The 15,748-nt window shown below is 44.1% G+C and overlaps 1 protein-coding gene across 10 annotated transcripts in view; it reads right to left on the bottom strand.

The window, feature by feature from the left end:
• Positions 1-10,131, bottom strand: part of AGBL1 (AGBL carboxypeptidase 1) — a 239,592-nt gene extending 229,461 nt beyond the window's left edge. For 7 of the 10 annotated variants that reach the window (XM_086848696.1, XM_086848701.1, XM_086848705.1 and 4 more), the window contains exon 1: positions 9,811-10,028. The gene's annotated coding sequence lies outside the window, so the exon portion shown is untranslated. Of the gene's footprint in view, positions 1-9,810 lie in introns of all 10 variants that reach the window. The other 3 variants (XM_086848702.1, XM_086848699.1, XM_086848700.1) reach the window with 2 other exon arrangements.
• Between the last annotated feature and the right edge of the window lie 5,617 nt (positions 10,132-15,748).

The following is a 15,748-nucleotide window of genomic DNA, read 5'->3' as shown; positions in this document are numbered from 1 at the left end:
ATGGTACTGTTTCCATTTTACAAGGCCCTAGAATAGATCCATCAGTCTGAGTTTATATTGCACTTCACTTCCCCTCTGGTCCTATTCAGATGAAGCACATCCATAAAGTCCAGGCAAAGGAAGCTCAAAGCTTAAAATCTCTTGGGAAGAGGGTTGGATTGCAGAGGGTTTTTTGAATATGCCAGAGCAAGAAGCTGTTTCATGCAGCAGGTGCAATTGCAAAAAGATACCTATGAAATTAATCTTCTGTCATGCAATACATTTATCAATCCCATGTGCTTCCCAAGGAGGTATCACTTCCCCTGTTGCACACACAGGTCAGGTTGTTTCTGTCCATTACTCTTACCAAATACCAAAGGATGGTGGACAGAGTTAGACCTGCCTGAAAAGCTCATATGCAAGTGGAATTTCAACAAAACATGCAGAAGAGGATGTGCAGAGTAGGTCACCAAATCTTTCCTGGTTTCCAGCTAGTCCCACTTTTCCAATGACTGCGGTCCCTAAGTACATCCACACATAGCCCTCCAGCAATTAAATTTAGTGTAAACTGGGCACTTCACAGTTTGTTGGTCCTTACTGATGCTGCCAAACGGGAACATGCTTGGAAATACTGGGGTATTCATTTGTATGCCACGTGCACTCAACACTGAGCTTAATTGGCACTATTAAATCAGCCTCAAATTGAGAACAATGCATAAACATGCTCAAGAATCACAAAGTAACATTCTCTTACAGACTCACAACAGGCATCTTGACCTGAATTTAAAAGGCATTTTTATGTCTAAACATGCAGGTAGCACTCAGCAGGATTTTTCAAAGCTCCTTTGTATACTAAGGTCAGAACTACCTTTTAACTGTACAAGTTAATCCATTAACCTGCTGAGAGGCTTTCTTTTATGGTTACATTCCCTTTCATCTTCACACATTTAAATATCTCTGAAAATCTGGACATTCATTCAGAAAATTCAGGTCTCACCTAAGTACCTTCAAGCAGCACCAGTAGCCAATTTTAAGAAATTTTTCAAATGTCTCTTTTTTGCTAGAAAAAACACCCACTTAGTCCACCATGTGTGCCAAAACAGAGGGCTGCAAAACACACGTAAAATGTTGCTAGAAATGTATAATACTGACTAGTTTTGCCACAGATAAACATGAAGTTTTGGGGGGAAAATGTTGCAAATGCAGAGCAGGGAAAAAAGCTTAATTTCCCTGTGATTTTCAATAAGGATTTAGCAGAAAAATCCATTCTGCTCTTCACCTCCCTGTGCCATTCTGTGGTTTGCCTTGCTGGATGGTGAGGGTGGGGATACTGCTGTATGGTGCAGTATGTCCAGAGCTACATCTGCAGGAAATGGAGAAAAGGTGTGGAATGCAGACAGCTTTCCCTGCAGCAGCTTTCTGGACAAAAGACCACCATAGGGAAGGCAGCAGAGTCACCTGAGGACTGATCAGGCTCACATCAAACAGGATAGATGCTGCAAATGAGGATGTATCTGCTGCAGAAGCTGTCCCTGCAAGCAGGCTGAGCCACCACCCAGTGCCTGCTGTGACCCTGTCCTTGTCCTGTCCTCATCTCCTCAGCTCTGCAGGACACAAGTAGCACATCTGACTGCAGGGAAGGCAACCTGCAGGCTGCAGGTCAGAGATGAGGCTCTCTGCAACCACAGTACATCGAGATTTTCAGCATTTCAAAGAACAGAGTGTATAAGACAGCAGTGAGAACGGCATAGGTAGGGTCCTGAGAAAGAATGTTTGTTTATTCATTTCACTAGAATTTACAAGAGTCAGAGAAATAGGTTTAACTGCTTGATCACCCATGTTGCCTTCCACACAGCACTTTGCCCAGCTGGTGCCTGAGGTCCAACAAGCAGGAGCAGACTTTGGCTCAGACTCTTGAGAGGATGGGCAGGAAGGCTTCCAGGGGCAGCCAGAGCACAGCCTCAGCTTTCCCCCACACATCTACAAGCAAAGGGATTGAGAGCAGGCAGTTCACACCAGCCTAGACTGCAACACAGGTCACTACAGCTCCGTGGAACACGTGAGGCTGGGGCTAAGGCAGCATCTGGCTGCTGGGGCTGATCCAGCCTAACCCTAACCCTGATCTAGCCACCCACAGACTAATGAATTTGTCCAGTTGCACATGTCTAACCCCTTATTAAGCAATAATCTGGTCACATCTTAATGCCAGTGCCTGTTCTTCACAACGTTTAGCTAGAATGTTTAAAAGGAAGATAAAATCAGTAAATGTCAAAATGCAGCACATACTGGGTCAAATTCTCCTGATATTTGCTGTTTAAAAGCTTCAGTGTCACACTGGCATAACTGCAGGGGTTTTTTTGAAGCAGCAATTTGTAGAAGCCTAAGTAATGAAATTTAGGGGTTGGGTTTGGTATTTTTCCCTTCCTTTCCATATTGATACAATCCAGCCAAACTCTGGGATCTGAAAACAGACCATATCAAAGCCAAGGCTGGCAGAACTTAGGGTGTAAATATAATAATGAAGCAACAGGGATAAAGAATTAAAATTCATAGGAAAAATTCTGAGCATTATTGGGATGGTTCTTCCACATGCATTTTTTTCTACATAGTAAAATCTGGAAGGTAGTTAAAACTGGAATCATCACAAACTTTTTAAGTGCAATTTTAAATAATGAAAAAACAAGGAGGAAATTAAGCTTTTGTCTAGACAGTGACAGCTGTTGTGCCATTGCAGCATATGCCCTACGGTGTACACAAAGCCTGAACTGTATCCCTTTAACACAGAAAAGAAACACATGGAATTGGTGTGCTGAAGTTATGGGACAACTCTCTCTTTTCTATTCTGCAGTAATCTGGCTTTTGCTATCTCGAGTCCATGGCCTTTCCAAGGTTTGCACTTCGTGGGGAGTTTCCATTCCCATGCCCAGAGCTGCAGCTATCCAAGTTGGGAATCAGCAGCCCTGTTCTTCCTCACCAGCCACTTCCTCAAGTCTTCAGGTTCTCCCCTCCACATTCCAAGCCCTGCCTCCAAACACCTCCCACAGCAACTCAGCTCTGGGTTTATTTACAGGTTTTACTGGCACTTCTGCAATTCCAAGTGCTGCCCTGCAGATAAAGAGATCGAGAAGAGCCGTGCCAGCGTTAGTGAGCCAGAGCCCTGTGCTGAATCTGTGCCACTGCTGTTACAAAACCTTCTCTCCCTAAAAAATTCATTTCACCTTCACTGGCAATCGTTCTATTATTTGCTTTATCTCTTTTATTCTCTCTAATAATTGTTTGATAACCATTCGAAAGAGCCTGAAAGACTGAAGACTTTGGAGCTCTCTTTCACCCACTGGAAATGAGTCTCTTGTGTTGCCTCTGTATCTCTAAATCCAGTTACCCTGCTGCTGCTACAGCTGATGAGGCTCCAACAGTGCTATCAGGACAGGGAACCCTGCAGCAGAAAGGCTGTTGCTAAGGCTTTGACACTGTGTCATGTAACTCTGCTCAGGGCAGGTCTAATCAGTGCTGCGCTTTAAAACCGCTGATAGTTCTAGAGACTGGCTCACACCCCACCTGCCAGCACTGATGGAGCTGGGGAAAAGCCTCAGCAACCACAGGAAATTCCTGGGGCTCGTTCACTTGTAGGGACAGCATTGTGCAAGTTGTTTCTGCAGAAGTTCTGCACTTACACTTATTGGTTTTTTTTCCAAATTTGTCTTGTCTACCTTTGGACTTTAAAGCTTCTGTGGGGAGGATGTCACAGCTGCTTTCTACCCTCTTCCTAAGGGTAAGAGGCTTCTGGGTGGGAGGAGAAATGGCAGTAAATCAAGTGAAAGGCAAAGAAGGGGAGATTCCTGGGCTCTCACACGTGCTGACACACAAGTGAGCACCCTCAGCTTTATCTGCTCACTCTCTGGCCTCTATCAGAGATTCACGTCATTACCCAACTCTGTGATTTCCGGGGGGAAATTCTTTCTTTGTCTCCTTGACACAGGAAAACCAGTGTAGGCAAACAGGCAGGGTGGGCACCCATTCATCATCTCTACATGCACATTCAGATAGGCTTTGTTTGGAAATCCCTTCCCTGCAGTTCCTGTGCCCCAGGGCTGCCTGGCTGAGGTTTTCTGAAGGCTTTGGCACTTGACAGCCACCTCAAATGTGATTGCAAGGTCACATAACCACATTGCTCAGCCCTCTCCTCACTGCACCAGCTACACAGTCCACTTCAACCTCATCCCACCTGAACATACAAATTCACAAATCACAAATTCTACAAATTCACTACTGTTCTTCTCTCCCCTTTCTCATTTCCCCCATCTCTGTTCCCACTGAAGGCCTCAGCGCTCAGTGTACCCTTACCACCCTTTGTAAGGCATGAGTTTAAGTGTATTAAGGTATGAAAAGTCTGATCTCAGGTGACTTGCCCACAGCAACACACAGTGTTTCAGGTTAGCACTTCAGACACGAGAGATCCTTTGTCTCCTAACATTAGACTTTTTGCTTTCTTTACTCTTACAGCCCCACCACCACTGGTGAGGGACCTCCCTGCACCTCCAGATCAGGACACTCCACATCTCACAGATAACCCATACACTTCAGAAGTCATCCCAACCCTTCATTTCTTCCTAAATTACGAAATATTTTATAATCCTCCTAATTTTTTTAAAGATTTAATAATCCCACTCCAATTTTGACATGCCACTTACAAAATGCTTGGCATAACCAGCTCACACTAGTCTTGGCCTAACCTCCTGTGGGGGACAATCATATTCACCTTCAAGACATCATTATCAACATTAACAATTCACCTAACTCTGGGAAACACTCCGAGATGCCACTGATGTATGAAATCAAGTCACACCTCCCATTTGGATGGGAGTGACAGTAGCTCCCATGGTTACAGGGGATATACACCTCAGAGAGGTCCTAGGAGGCAGTGGGATTGCAGTGAGGCACCCAGGTGTCACTTTTAATCCAGTTACAATGAACACCAACAGCAAGACAGATACAGAAACATGAATAACACTCCCAGACTGGATAACATGGCCTAGGAAGCTTGGTAGCTCACACTGAAGGCCCTGCTGCAGGCCTGAGTATTTGTTAGGAGAAGGAGGAAGACTAAAGCTCAGGCAGAGGGAATCTCCTGCCCAACAAACCCAGAGCTGCCTGCAGTATGGATGTACCCAAAGCCATCACATGAAACCAGCCACAAACTGCATCTGCCATAGCCACTGGCTGTGAAAAGCCAAGAACTTGAGAACAGCAGGAACTTGCCCTCACAGCATCCAAATATAGTACTCCAGCTCACCAAAGGGGAAAAATAATGAGCAGGCAAAGAAAGGCCTTAAGCTGAAAGCATTGTTTTTCTTTCAAACTCTGACCTGAAATAGATGTAAAACATAAACTAGATCTAAAAGAAAAAGGCAAACATCTCCTTCAAAATAACAGTCTCACGAAGCTGCTCCATTTATAAATCGGTTCCTCCCTTCCCATGACATAAAAACTTAATCTCAGAAGTAAATTTCTCTCCATATAATGCTCATTCACCCATTTTTAATGCCTCAGAGGTGGGTCCATCTGTGGGGAACATGCCATTCCAAAGGCTACCAAGAGATGGCACCAGGATTTCTGTGTGCCACGTGTTCACCCAGACCTCTGGAACAACCTTGGGAGATGTTGTTCCTCTCTGCCTCATCAATTCCTCATCTATTTTCAAATCTCACCTGAAAACGTCTCTTTTTCCCTTGTCTCTACCTCTTAATTTTTCAATTTCTCTCATCTACTGCTATTAACAGTACAATGCCAGTAAAGTGTAATCCTGAAATGCAACTCAATTTGTTCTGCAAAGCAGCACTGACATACCACCAGTCTGAAATGAGATTTTGTAACTGATTATTGATATTAGAACAGGTCATTCCTTGAGAGAAACCACACAGACCGTAAAAATAATGAAAGAGAAGGAACTGCATGAAACTGGGACACCTCTGGCTCCAAGATCATTTCTTCTATTACAATGGCTCATTGCAATAAATTTGCACAGTAGGGTTTATTTACTTATCTCAGTGATGCAACCATCCCTGCTTCATTTTATCTGAGATTTTAGTCAAGTTGAAGACACACCTTATAGAAATAAAAATTTTCAAGAAAACACTCTTTCCTTTCTTGCTGGCATCATCTCATTCAGAATGGTATTTTGTAGTTTTATTTAACAGGACTTCTAGGATAAATCCCACGTAGATCAAGGCCAGATGGGAAGCAAGTCATTTAGTTGTGATGTAGCTCAACTGAAATGTTTCTTTCCTTCCTGTGAATTTTCTACACGAATCAAGAGAACCCAATAGTATCTGTTTATTCTCAAAATGCTAAGCATTGATTAATTCTGACCACATTCCAATAGAATCATGTGTTACTTTCCAATTAAATATCCAGACTGTTCAACATGATTAATGACAAAACACAGACTAACAAGAGGAATTAAGAATGATTTGCTTTTGATCTGCTATCAAGAACCATTGCCAAATAAACAAAGGCATAAAGCTGAACCCATCACAACAGCTTCCCTATCAGGTTGAAGAAGAACTAATCACCATGTCGGTGCCTTGAGTTTCTGCTCCTTCTCAAAATACAGTCTGGCAGTGGCCAGATATGCCACATATTCTTCTGTTCAAGAAGAGAGCAACTGGAAGTTTAGATCAGGCCAGGAGATGGAACTGCAGTAAATGTTTATGATGGTCCACCAGCAATAACCTTATCCAGCATCAAGGATAGGGAAAAATCTAAATGCCTGCACTGGGGTCCAGGGCACATTTGCAGTTGGATCTCTCCCATATGCCTCTCCATCATTCTCAGCAGAAGAGGTAAGTCCAGTATTCAGGTCATGCCCAGTACACATCTCCTCTCTCTTTGTCTAAACCAGACACAGCCCACTGCTGTTTCTTCTGTCGGTGTTAAGGTCAGGAGAGCACCTGTACAAGCATTTTTGATGTGGCACCTAGGTCTCTTTTCTACACTATGGGCTCAACATTTTAACCTTGCACTGAAAGCACCAGTTTCAAGATGAGAAAACAGAATCCCAGTTGTATGCAAACAAAACAGGTTTTATAAAAAAGCAGAGTAATATATAATCTTACATTCAAAGCTTATTTTGCAGCTATGTACAGCCTCAACTTATGTCTGCAGCATTTCCAGGGTCTTCATATTCTCCTTGGTCAATCTGACACAGTATCTGATTAAATATGGCTTTTATCTTTAGATGTGCTGTCCTGATCACATCAGCATTTCTCTTTCCACTTGCATGAGCTCTGCTTCCTGTAGTGAATAAAAATCTCCACAGCTCCCACTATGACAGAAGTACGTGTGATACAGGAATCACTTCATGGCCATGGCAACAGTGCCATCAATATTCCTGCATGTTTCAGGCTCATGAATCCCCCCCACCTCAAATCACCCCTGAGCACTTATCAGCAAAGAAAAGACACCTGTGGTATTCTCACTCCTCCTGGGTTTTGAGACCTGGCACCAGATAGATTTGACTCCACTTTATAAATCTCTTTCAGCAACCTTCTACTTGACCCAGCTTTGAATGCCCATTATGCCACTTACAGTTTTCCCACTGCAGACTCATCCTCCACTGCACAGAGAGAAATAAACATTTTCAAGACCCCAGGTTTCTAGAGGCAAACATTTACCAGAGGTGAAGAGAACTTGCTTCTTTTTCTCTTCAGTATGTGAGGAATCCAGATATCCACCTCAGGTGAAATAGAGTTACATGGGAGGATTTCCTCCCTTTAATGAAAAGGGAGATTAGCAGCAAGCATTTGAGGCACTGGGACTATCCAATAAGCACCAAACATAAGAAGAATTGTGATCAAATGTCAGAAGTGGGTAATGCTGGACATGAGCAAAGGCAGATAATTTCTGCATATCACATTTTCTAGTGAATTAATTTGGCGCCATTCCCAGACCTTTTTTATTCACTTTCCACTTTTAATTAAGTAGTCAAACTTTACTGGAATAGCCCAATGTAAAAAGCCAAGTATTCTGATTACCCACAGAAAGAGTTTTTATTTCTGATGAATACTTGCTCTTGTTGTAATCTTTCATACAAGGTTTACATGAACACTTACTATGAGCCAGCTCTGCTCAGTATGATAAATAGATGTGCTCACAGAGGTTTGAAAAACAAAGGCATTTTAAAAGACTCTCCAAATTGCTTTAATCAAACTGTGCACCAACCTTTTAACAGCAGAAAAGGAGAACAGAATGAAGGGAACAACCAATGCACCAGTCACCCCACTGTTTGCCATTTTCTAAAGCACAGGTCTTCCTCTTATGAAAGGAGAATAAATTCTGAGTGTTTTGTTTTCACCCTCTTTTATACTCTATCTTCAACACGAGGAGTCCTAGAAGAGCCAGCACATGTAACTCAGAGCCTTCAAAGCCACTGGTGAGGATAGCTGGTGTCTGACAACCTGGACAGTCATGCAGAAGAAACCAGTGCCTGCCTGACTAGAGAGCAAACATCTTCCATTGTCACACTCCAAAACACACCCAAACACTCCTCAGAACAAGTTGGGAAAACAAGCAACAGTGTTGAAAGGGACACTGGAAAGTAGGAGGGGGTAGAAGCTGTGGAACATACAGGGAATAATAAGGATGAAAGGTGAAAAGAGCAGTGATCATTGCACTGTGTGAGGCATCAGAGATGCTACATTAGAGAAGGTGTTGATGGAGTGAAGATTTGAGCATCCCACACACACTCCTATCAGATATCCCAGCTACTGACATAAACAGAGCTGAGAAAAGCAGAACATCATCTGGCTTTATTTTAAACTGTCCCTGTAAGAGGTATCAGAAAACCTTCTCTGCAGCACAACATCAAGAGAGATGGGCAAGACAGCCTTAAGTCTCTGACTCTCTTGGATTTCACAGTGGTTGACTCAAGAGTTCCCTACACCTCAGAGAGTTGGTGTTTTTCCCATGCAGCATTTACCTCAGATATGGATAGTTCTGGAGAGATCCACAGTCATGGCACCAGCAAGCTGAAGACCTCAAATGCCTAACTAAAGCCAATAAAGCCCATGAGTCACAGTCTCAGGGGAATCAGAGCTACTTGGCACATACCCAGAGAAGGTCAATTGGAGCATGGGGAGACTATTTCTAAATACCCCAGAGCTTCGCCACTGGGAAAAATAAATAGAACTATGTATCTTGTTTCCACATCTTAGCGCGCTAAATAAATAGCTCTCACAGGGCACTCTCCAGGGCAGATTCTTAAAGTGACCTTGGCCCTGCTGCTGCCCAGGACAGGGGAACGCGGGTGTGCCCACCAGAGAAGTGGCGGTGCCTTCTCAGTGCTGCATTCCTGGCAGCTGATCAGAGAGCCAGGGTAATCTCAGCTCCCACAGTTGCCGGCTGTTCTCTCCCAGCAAAAAGGCAAACCATGGTGGCACATAGTTATGAGGTGGAGAGAAGGTATCAAGAGCAAGTACAAAGTAAGGGTGAAAGGATTTCTGGGACAACATTGGAGTTTTCCTCTGTAGGCAGGTTAGAGGCTGATGCGCGCTACAACTTCCATACAGGTCGCCAAAAAGAAGCAGAGGTTTTTGTGACCAAGAACCACACCAAACTACCACATCCTAAATTTCAGCATAGCCACAGCCACTTTGGGAAGAGCTGCACCAGTGTCAGATAGCTGGGAGCACATGCTGAGCTAGACAAAGCACATTTTATCCTTTCTCCCTAGCTCAGAAAACCCATCCATAAGCTCCGTGCCCCAGTCACCTCACAAATTTTTAGCTAGACCAACTCAAATCACAGAAGGACATTCTCCCCACATGTACCTACCTCCACTTTCTGATGAACTGCAAAGATGCTTAGGGCTTTCAGACTGCAGCTATTCCAAGCATTTGCTGATGCTGGGAGAGAAGGTCTGTAACCCACTCTACAGTCTGTTCCTCTGGACTCAAGACCCAAATTCTTGCCAATAATATCTCCTAAAACCACTTCCCACAATGAAAGCAGCACTTCCAAGTGAACTACAAACAAACAAAACCTCCACCAACTAACAAGAAACAAGTGCCTTTTAATGGGTTGCAATTGTGTTTCAAAACAAAACAGGGTGGTGTGTTTCTCCTGGTGTAAAACCAGCTGTCTCCGCTGTGCCACTGAGCTTCTCAGCTGCCCCTAGCTATGAAACAAAAGGCACAGCTCTGAGCCCTGGGCAGGCCAGCAGAGTGGCCATCAGGCTTGAGCTGATTTATGGTTCTTGTTCATCAGACCAAGAGCAGGTGGGAGCCAAATCACCTTTTCCTGCCAGCTGGGTGCCAGAAAAGATTGTATGCGCCATTTGCACATTCATGAAAAATATGTTTTAAGAAGAGCACAAATATTTTAGGAAATAAAAGGAAAATTAGGAAACTGAACTAGCAGTGAGAAAGCTCAGGTAGATAAAAATTGATGCACAAGACACCTTTTTTCAAATGAAAAATAAGTGCAAGCTTTTCCATAATAAATAAAAAGGCTTATTTATCTGTTTATATTTATATATTTATATTTACTATAAAATGGGTTTTACTGAGGGCAATTTTGAGTTTGCTTTTCTGGTGTTTGTGTACCAAATGGAAAAAAATGTCCACAGAAGAATTCAAAACAATCCTTGTACACCAAACAAAAGGAAGTAAAAGCTAAATGTTGCATATTGACAATATGGAATCATTGAAATCAAAAGCAGCATGTTTCTCTGGTTGTTTCCCTTAGAAGTGAGTATTTTAGAGCACTTTACAGACTTCATTTACAGCAACAGTCCCTGCATCTCCCAGTGTATCTCAGCAAGAAGCCAGGCTAGAGAGGTGTGACAGATATCAAGGTTTCCATTCCCCCTATGGGAAAAGATCAATGGAAAATAAAGCACTTTTGCACAAAATTCATTTTAAAAGCCTTAACTTAACTGCCTAGCCAGTCCCACTGCTTAACAGAAAACTGGTACAGGCCCAAGTCCCATCACACACAGATCCTGGCCTATCACAGAAGCAGAACACTGGTCTAAATACAGCCAGCACTTCCACAGGAAGGAAAACAGGGAATTTAGTGGAATTTACTTAGCTAAGCATGGGCTTGATTGAGCATCAATCACTTTTGGTTGCCTCAGAAGCCAAGTCCAGCTCTGGGTCTAACCCATCCTGTGCACCCCTGCCATACATAAAGCTGTTCTTCAGGCTGCCTAAATCTCCAGGCCTAAATCACATGAGGCCTGAGGGGAATGTTGAAGAATGCTCAGATATCCTAGGAATAATATCGTAGTGGTAATATTCTTTGAGTTGGGTAATATCCAAATGTCTGTGTAGGAAACATCCTGGTATCCCCATGTGGAGGAATCTCAGGTTCTTCATCTACGAGAGAACTGAAGCTGTGAAGCTGTACCAGGTACCTGGCACTGAGCTAGAAAGCCAAAAGCACAGGTAAAAGTGAGTTGGCTCCCATTCACAAGGCAACTGCAGGAAGTTGTGCATCTGCTGGGTCCCCTCAGTATCTTATTTACAAAAGTAAACTGTCCAAAAAATTGTGTGTCGCCAGACAAGAAGGTAGAGGAACTGCAAGGAAGCTACACTTGGCAAACAGCAGTATTGTGTGTTGATGTGCAGCTTCAGCACTGGTGGCAGGTGGAAATTAATTGAAATTCCTTCCCAGTTATTGTGTAACACATGATATTGAGAGAACTGGTCTAGGTCTTTGATGGTAACAACAGGGTGGACATTATTTAATGCATCCAGGGTGACTGACCCCCACTTCAACCACAGCTAAGCTAACCATGGCCAAACTGCTGTGCCATGTCTGTCCATCCTTCTCACCTCATGCTCTACCTGAAGCTGCTTCCCCAGTCATCACCAGCCATGGACCTCACCCATGCCAGGTACATGCAGAACTGGCTGAATGCTGCCATGTCCTTGCTGACAAGTGCCTGAGCAAGTAGGGACTGTGCCCCAGAAGCCACTGCATGTCCCAGCAGGAGAACTGCATGGTTCTGGGACGTTTAAGCAAAACAAGATTGTATGGGCACAGCTCACAGTAGGAAATTCTTTGTCCTGCTTTTAAAGAGCAAGCCAGAGATATGTGTTATGCTCTTATAAAATTTGCCTTGAAAGGCATTTGAGGAAGTGGTCAGAACAGACAACTTGAGGACTGATGTTCAGCAGCAAGATGAAGATATAAAATGGACTTGATGTCTTCAGAAAAGAACTATTTGAAATATGTGGGATGGGCTTAAAAGCAGACACAGATTAATACTAGTAAGAACTGTCATACTTCAAAAATATCATGATGACCAGGTCATGACTCTGCAAATGGAGGATGAGGCAGCACTGCCACAATTCCACTCCACCTGCCCCCAGGCTGGTGGTGGCAGGAGGTTATTGCTGAGTGGGAGGCAGGAGTGGCTTTTTTGCTACCAGTACAGGCTTCTCAAAACCCAGTTGTGGCTGGGAAATGAAGGAAGGTACCTTGCAATCAAACTGCCATCCCTGTCTAGGGCACACTACAAATGAAGGGCCACCAGCATGAATCATATGATGAATCACAGCATTAACGTGTCCTTCGGGGAACTATTTCTGCCTCTTAAAAAACCCTGCAGATTTAAAGTGAGTGGAAACTGCATACATTTCTGATTTCTTTGCCTCTTCAAGTGGAACCAAAATTTTATTTCTTGCTGTCCTGGAAAGATGAGTTCCCTTGGGGCTACTGCCTACCTGACCGTCCTGACGTGTCTCTTGCTGTAGGGAGTGATGACTTTGAAAAGCAGCTCCATGGCTCCATTGATGCCAAGCATAGTTCCCGTGGTAACTATGGCAATAAAAGGAAAAAGCAGTCAGCTCTGGAGCAGGCAGCTGGCAATCACTGCTTAGAAGAGATGTGGGGAAGAGTAGCTGCCCCTGGGGCTATGAGCTCTCTGGGCTCCCATCTGGACTCCACAGGTCCCCTTACAAACACAGAAAGTGAAGCACAGAGCTGTCTGTGGACACAATCTGAGCCAAAATCAGGCACAAAAACAGTCCTGCAGCTCTTTCCCAGTTTCCCCAAAGCCACTGTTCCTGTAGACATTGTACTCTCCAGAGAACAAACCATAATTAAACAGGGTCTTCTCCCAGAAAAAAATGATGGAGCTCAGTTTCATCCCACATTTCCTACATGCAACTCAACGAGGACAGTTCATTTCATAGGGGCTTACAGGGCAGTTTTCTTTCTGTGCTATTATTCAGCAGAGTGGAAGTGGGTTTGGGGGGGCTTCTGAATGCAGTTTAATTTCTCCAGGAAAATTTTCCATTTAATCCTTCACTTTTTAACACACTAGGAACTTTTATAGACAGCTTTTGCAATCATTTTCAATACCTAATGCATAGCCTAGGTGTTTAGCCAGACCTCGTCACTATGAGACAGGATATCTCTGTGTAATGAAGGAACAAATACAGCCCTGAAATATTAAATGGAAGCAACCAAGGTGAAAGGATCAGTAATCAACAGCAGCCAGAAGGAGCCCTGGCTGCCTGCCCACTGCTGGGTTTTGGCTGTTTTGTAGATATATCCCAGTGGTCATCAGAGAGCTGCCAGAGGGCCCATCATCTCCTGCTGTCCTACCGTGTCCCTGCCAAGCTGTCCTGTGATGGAAAGTCTTGCAAGGCCTGCCAGCTACATTCACATTGGCTGGCAATTCATTAGAGACAGGGTGGTGGACAAGGCTGCTCAAACTCATCCTGCTCCACAGAAGGATGTGAACAGCCACAAACATCTGGTGGCAGTGAAAGGAGCAACCCAGAGTGGGCCATGAGGTGAGACCAGGACTCATCTTTACTCTCAAGAGTTTTTATGGCTCTGCTTTCCCTTAAGTTACACTCAATAATTTTTAAGGTTGGGAACATATAATCCCCTAGTTTGATATCACACCCCCACAGATTTTCACCTCATTTCCCCTACAGCCTCCCAGCTGGGCCACAGAACCCACAAAGTCAAAGTTGTTAATGGAGAGTGCTGGAGATACCTGGAGAGTAACAGAGATGCTCCAGCAGAGGTGCAGAGCTGGGGTTCAGGGGTCTGACATTAACAGAAAGGCGTTCAGGCTGCCGTGTGCATCCTAAAACCTCTGCAGAAACAGCAGCTGGACTGAGTGCAGGTGCACTGAATCAGGGAGCAGGGAAACGGGCAGATCATCATTTTGGGTGAGAGGCAGCACAGGGTCACTGCACAGCTGTGAAACCCAAATAATGGCACATTTCATCTTCTGGCTTCGGCTGCATTTTCAGCCACACTCAGATTTTCAAATGCTGCTTATCACAGGGAGAGGGGTTGAGTGTTGAGGCCTGGCTGCTTGCCTGAGGAAGCCCAAAGCATGAAGCCAGCTCCTGCCCAGGCAGAAGGGACCTGCAGGGCTGGGTGCCAGGAGAGCTAAATCTCAGGATGCACAGAGCAAACTGCAGACAGCATGGCCATCAGGAGTTATCTGCTGGGTGAGGGATGTAGGCAAGGAGAGGAAAGGGTTAGAGTGAGCAAAGGGAAATTTGTGCTGACGAGCTCAGTGCTTTATAGCACAGAAAGCCTGTATGAATCTGTAATGATCCCAGAGAGAATACTGGAAATCCCATTGCTTGAATCATTTAACATGAGGGCATTGCCAAGCAAGAAAAGCTGGGAGAGTGCACATCTGAGGGGATGGTAGTCAGAAGACCAGGATCTAATATCTGCTTCCTGGGGGACCTCAAATAAATAACAGATTTCTCTCTCCCTCTGCTTCTCCACCCTCATGGAACTGCTCTGAGGATCAATACAATCAACAACAGTGAGACATTTGGCTGTTATGGTAATGGGAACTGTGTAGGAACTTAAGGTACTCAAGTCTCAGAGAAAAAGAATTGACTGTCTATATTCCAGAATAGGAGATCTTTGCCATGAATATTTTTTCACTACAGCACTTTTATTTCCATAGCTCGCAGATGAAATGCACTGTAAAGGCTGCATAGGCCCCTTGAGGAGCACCTTTTTCTAAGGTTGTTCCGGCTTTTGTGCTTTTCTGTATATTAATAGTGCATGCAGGCACTAACCCTACTAGGAATGATGTTTCTTTGCATTAAAATGGCTAAAAAAGAACCCTGGTGGCTGTCACATGGAAGAAAAGAGGAAAATGCTGGCACTCACCATTAGAAGCACAAACCCGCAGGACCCAGAGGCAGTGGGTGAGGTGCAGGTGGTGGCCCAGGTCTCTTCTTGTCAAGCTCAGTATTATATCTGTGGCTTCTGCCTTCTGCACTTTAAGGCCAAACTTCCTATCTGTGAAAAGCAAATGAGAATTAAACTATTGCAAAGGCCAGATCATTGCAGCTGTGCTGCTAAAAATGTGTTTATTAAGCCTTGTAACTCAAAATCTTATAAGAAAGGCATTCAAATGTATCAAATAGTTAAATCAATATTAATCTCATTGAAAAGAGAAAAACATGGGGTTTACTTTGAGTCACCATATATGAAACACAGAATAGTCTGTACTGAAAAAGACCTTCAAAGGCCACCTAGTCCAAACCCCTCACCATGAGTTGCACCAGACAAGGTCGCTCAGAGCCCTGTCCAAGCTGACCCTGAATGTTTCCAGGGATGGGGCATCCACCACCTCTCTGGGCAGCCTGTTCCAGTCCCTTACCGTCCTTACCATGAAATATTTCTTCCTTACGTCTTATGTAAACCAATCCTCTTTTCAATTTCAAACCATTACTCCTTGTCACGTGTCAACAGGCCCTACTAAAATGTC

The sequence above is a fragment of the Cyanistes caeruleus genome, chromosome 13, assembly GCF_971803275.1.
Source record: "Cyanistes caeruleus chromosome 13, bCyaCae1.hap1.1, whole genome shotgun sequence".
Classification (NCBI taxonomy): Eukaryota; Metazoa; Chordata; class Aves; order Passeriformes; family Paridae; genus Cyanistes; species Cyanistes caeruleus.
The sequence above is the reverse complement of the archived record's forward strand: the minus strand, read 5'-3'. Positions and strand labels throughout refer to the sequence as shown.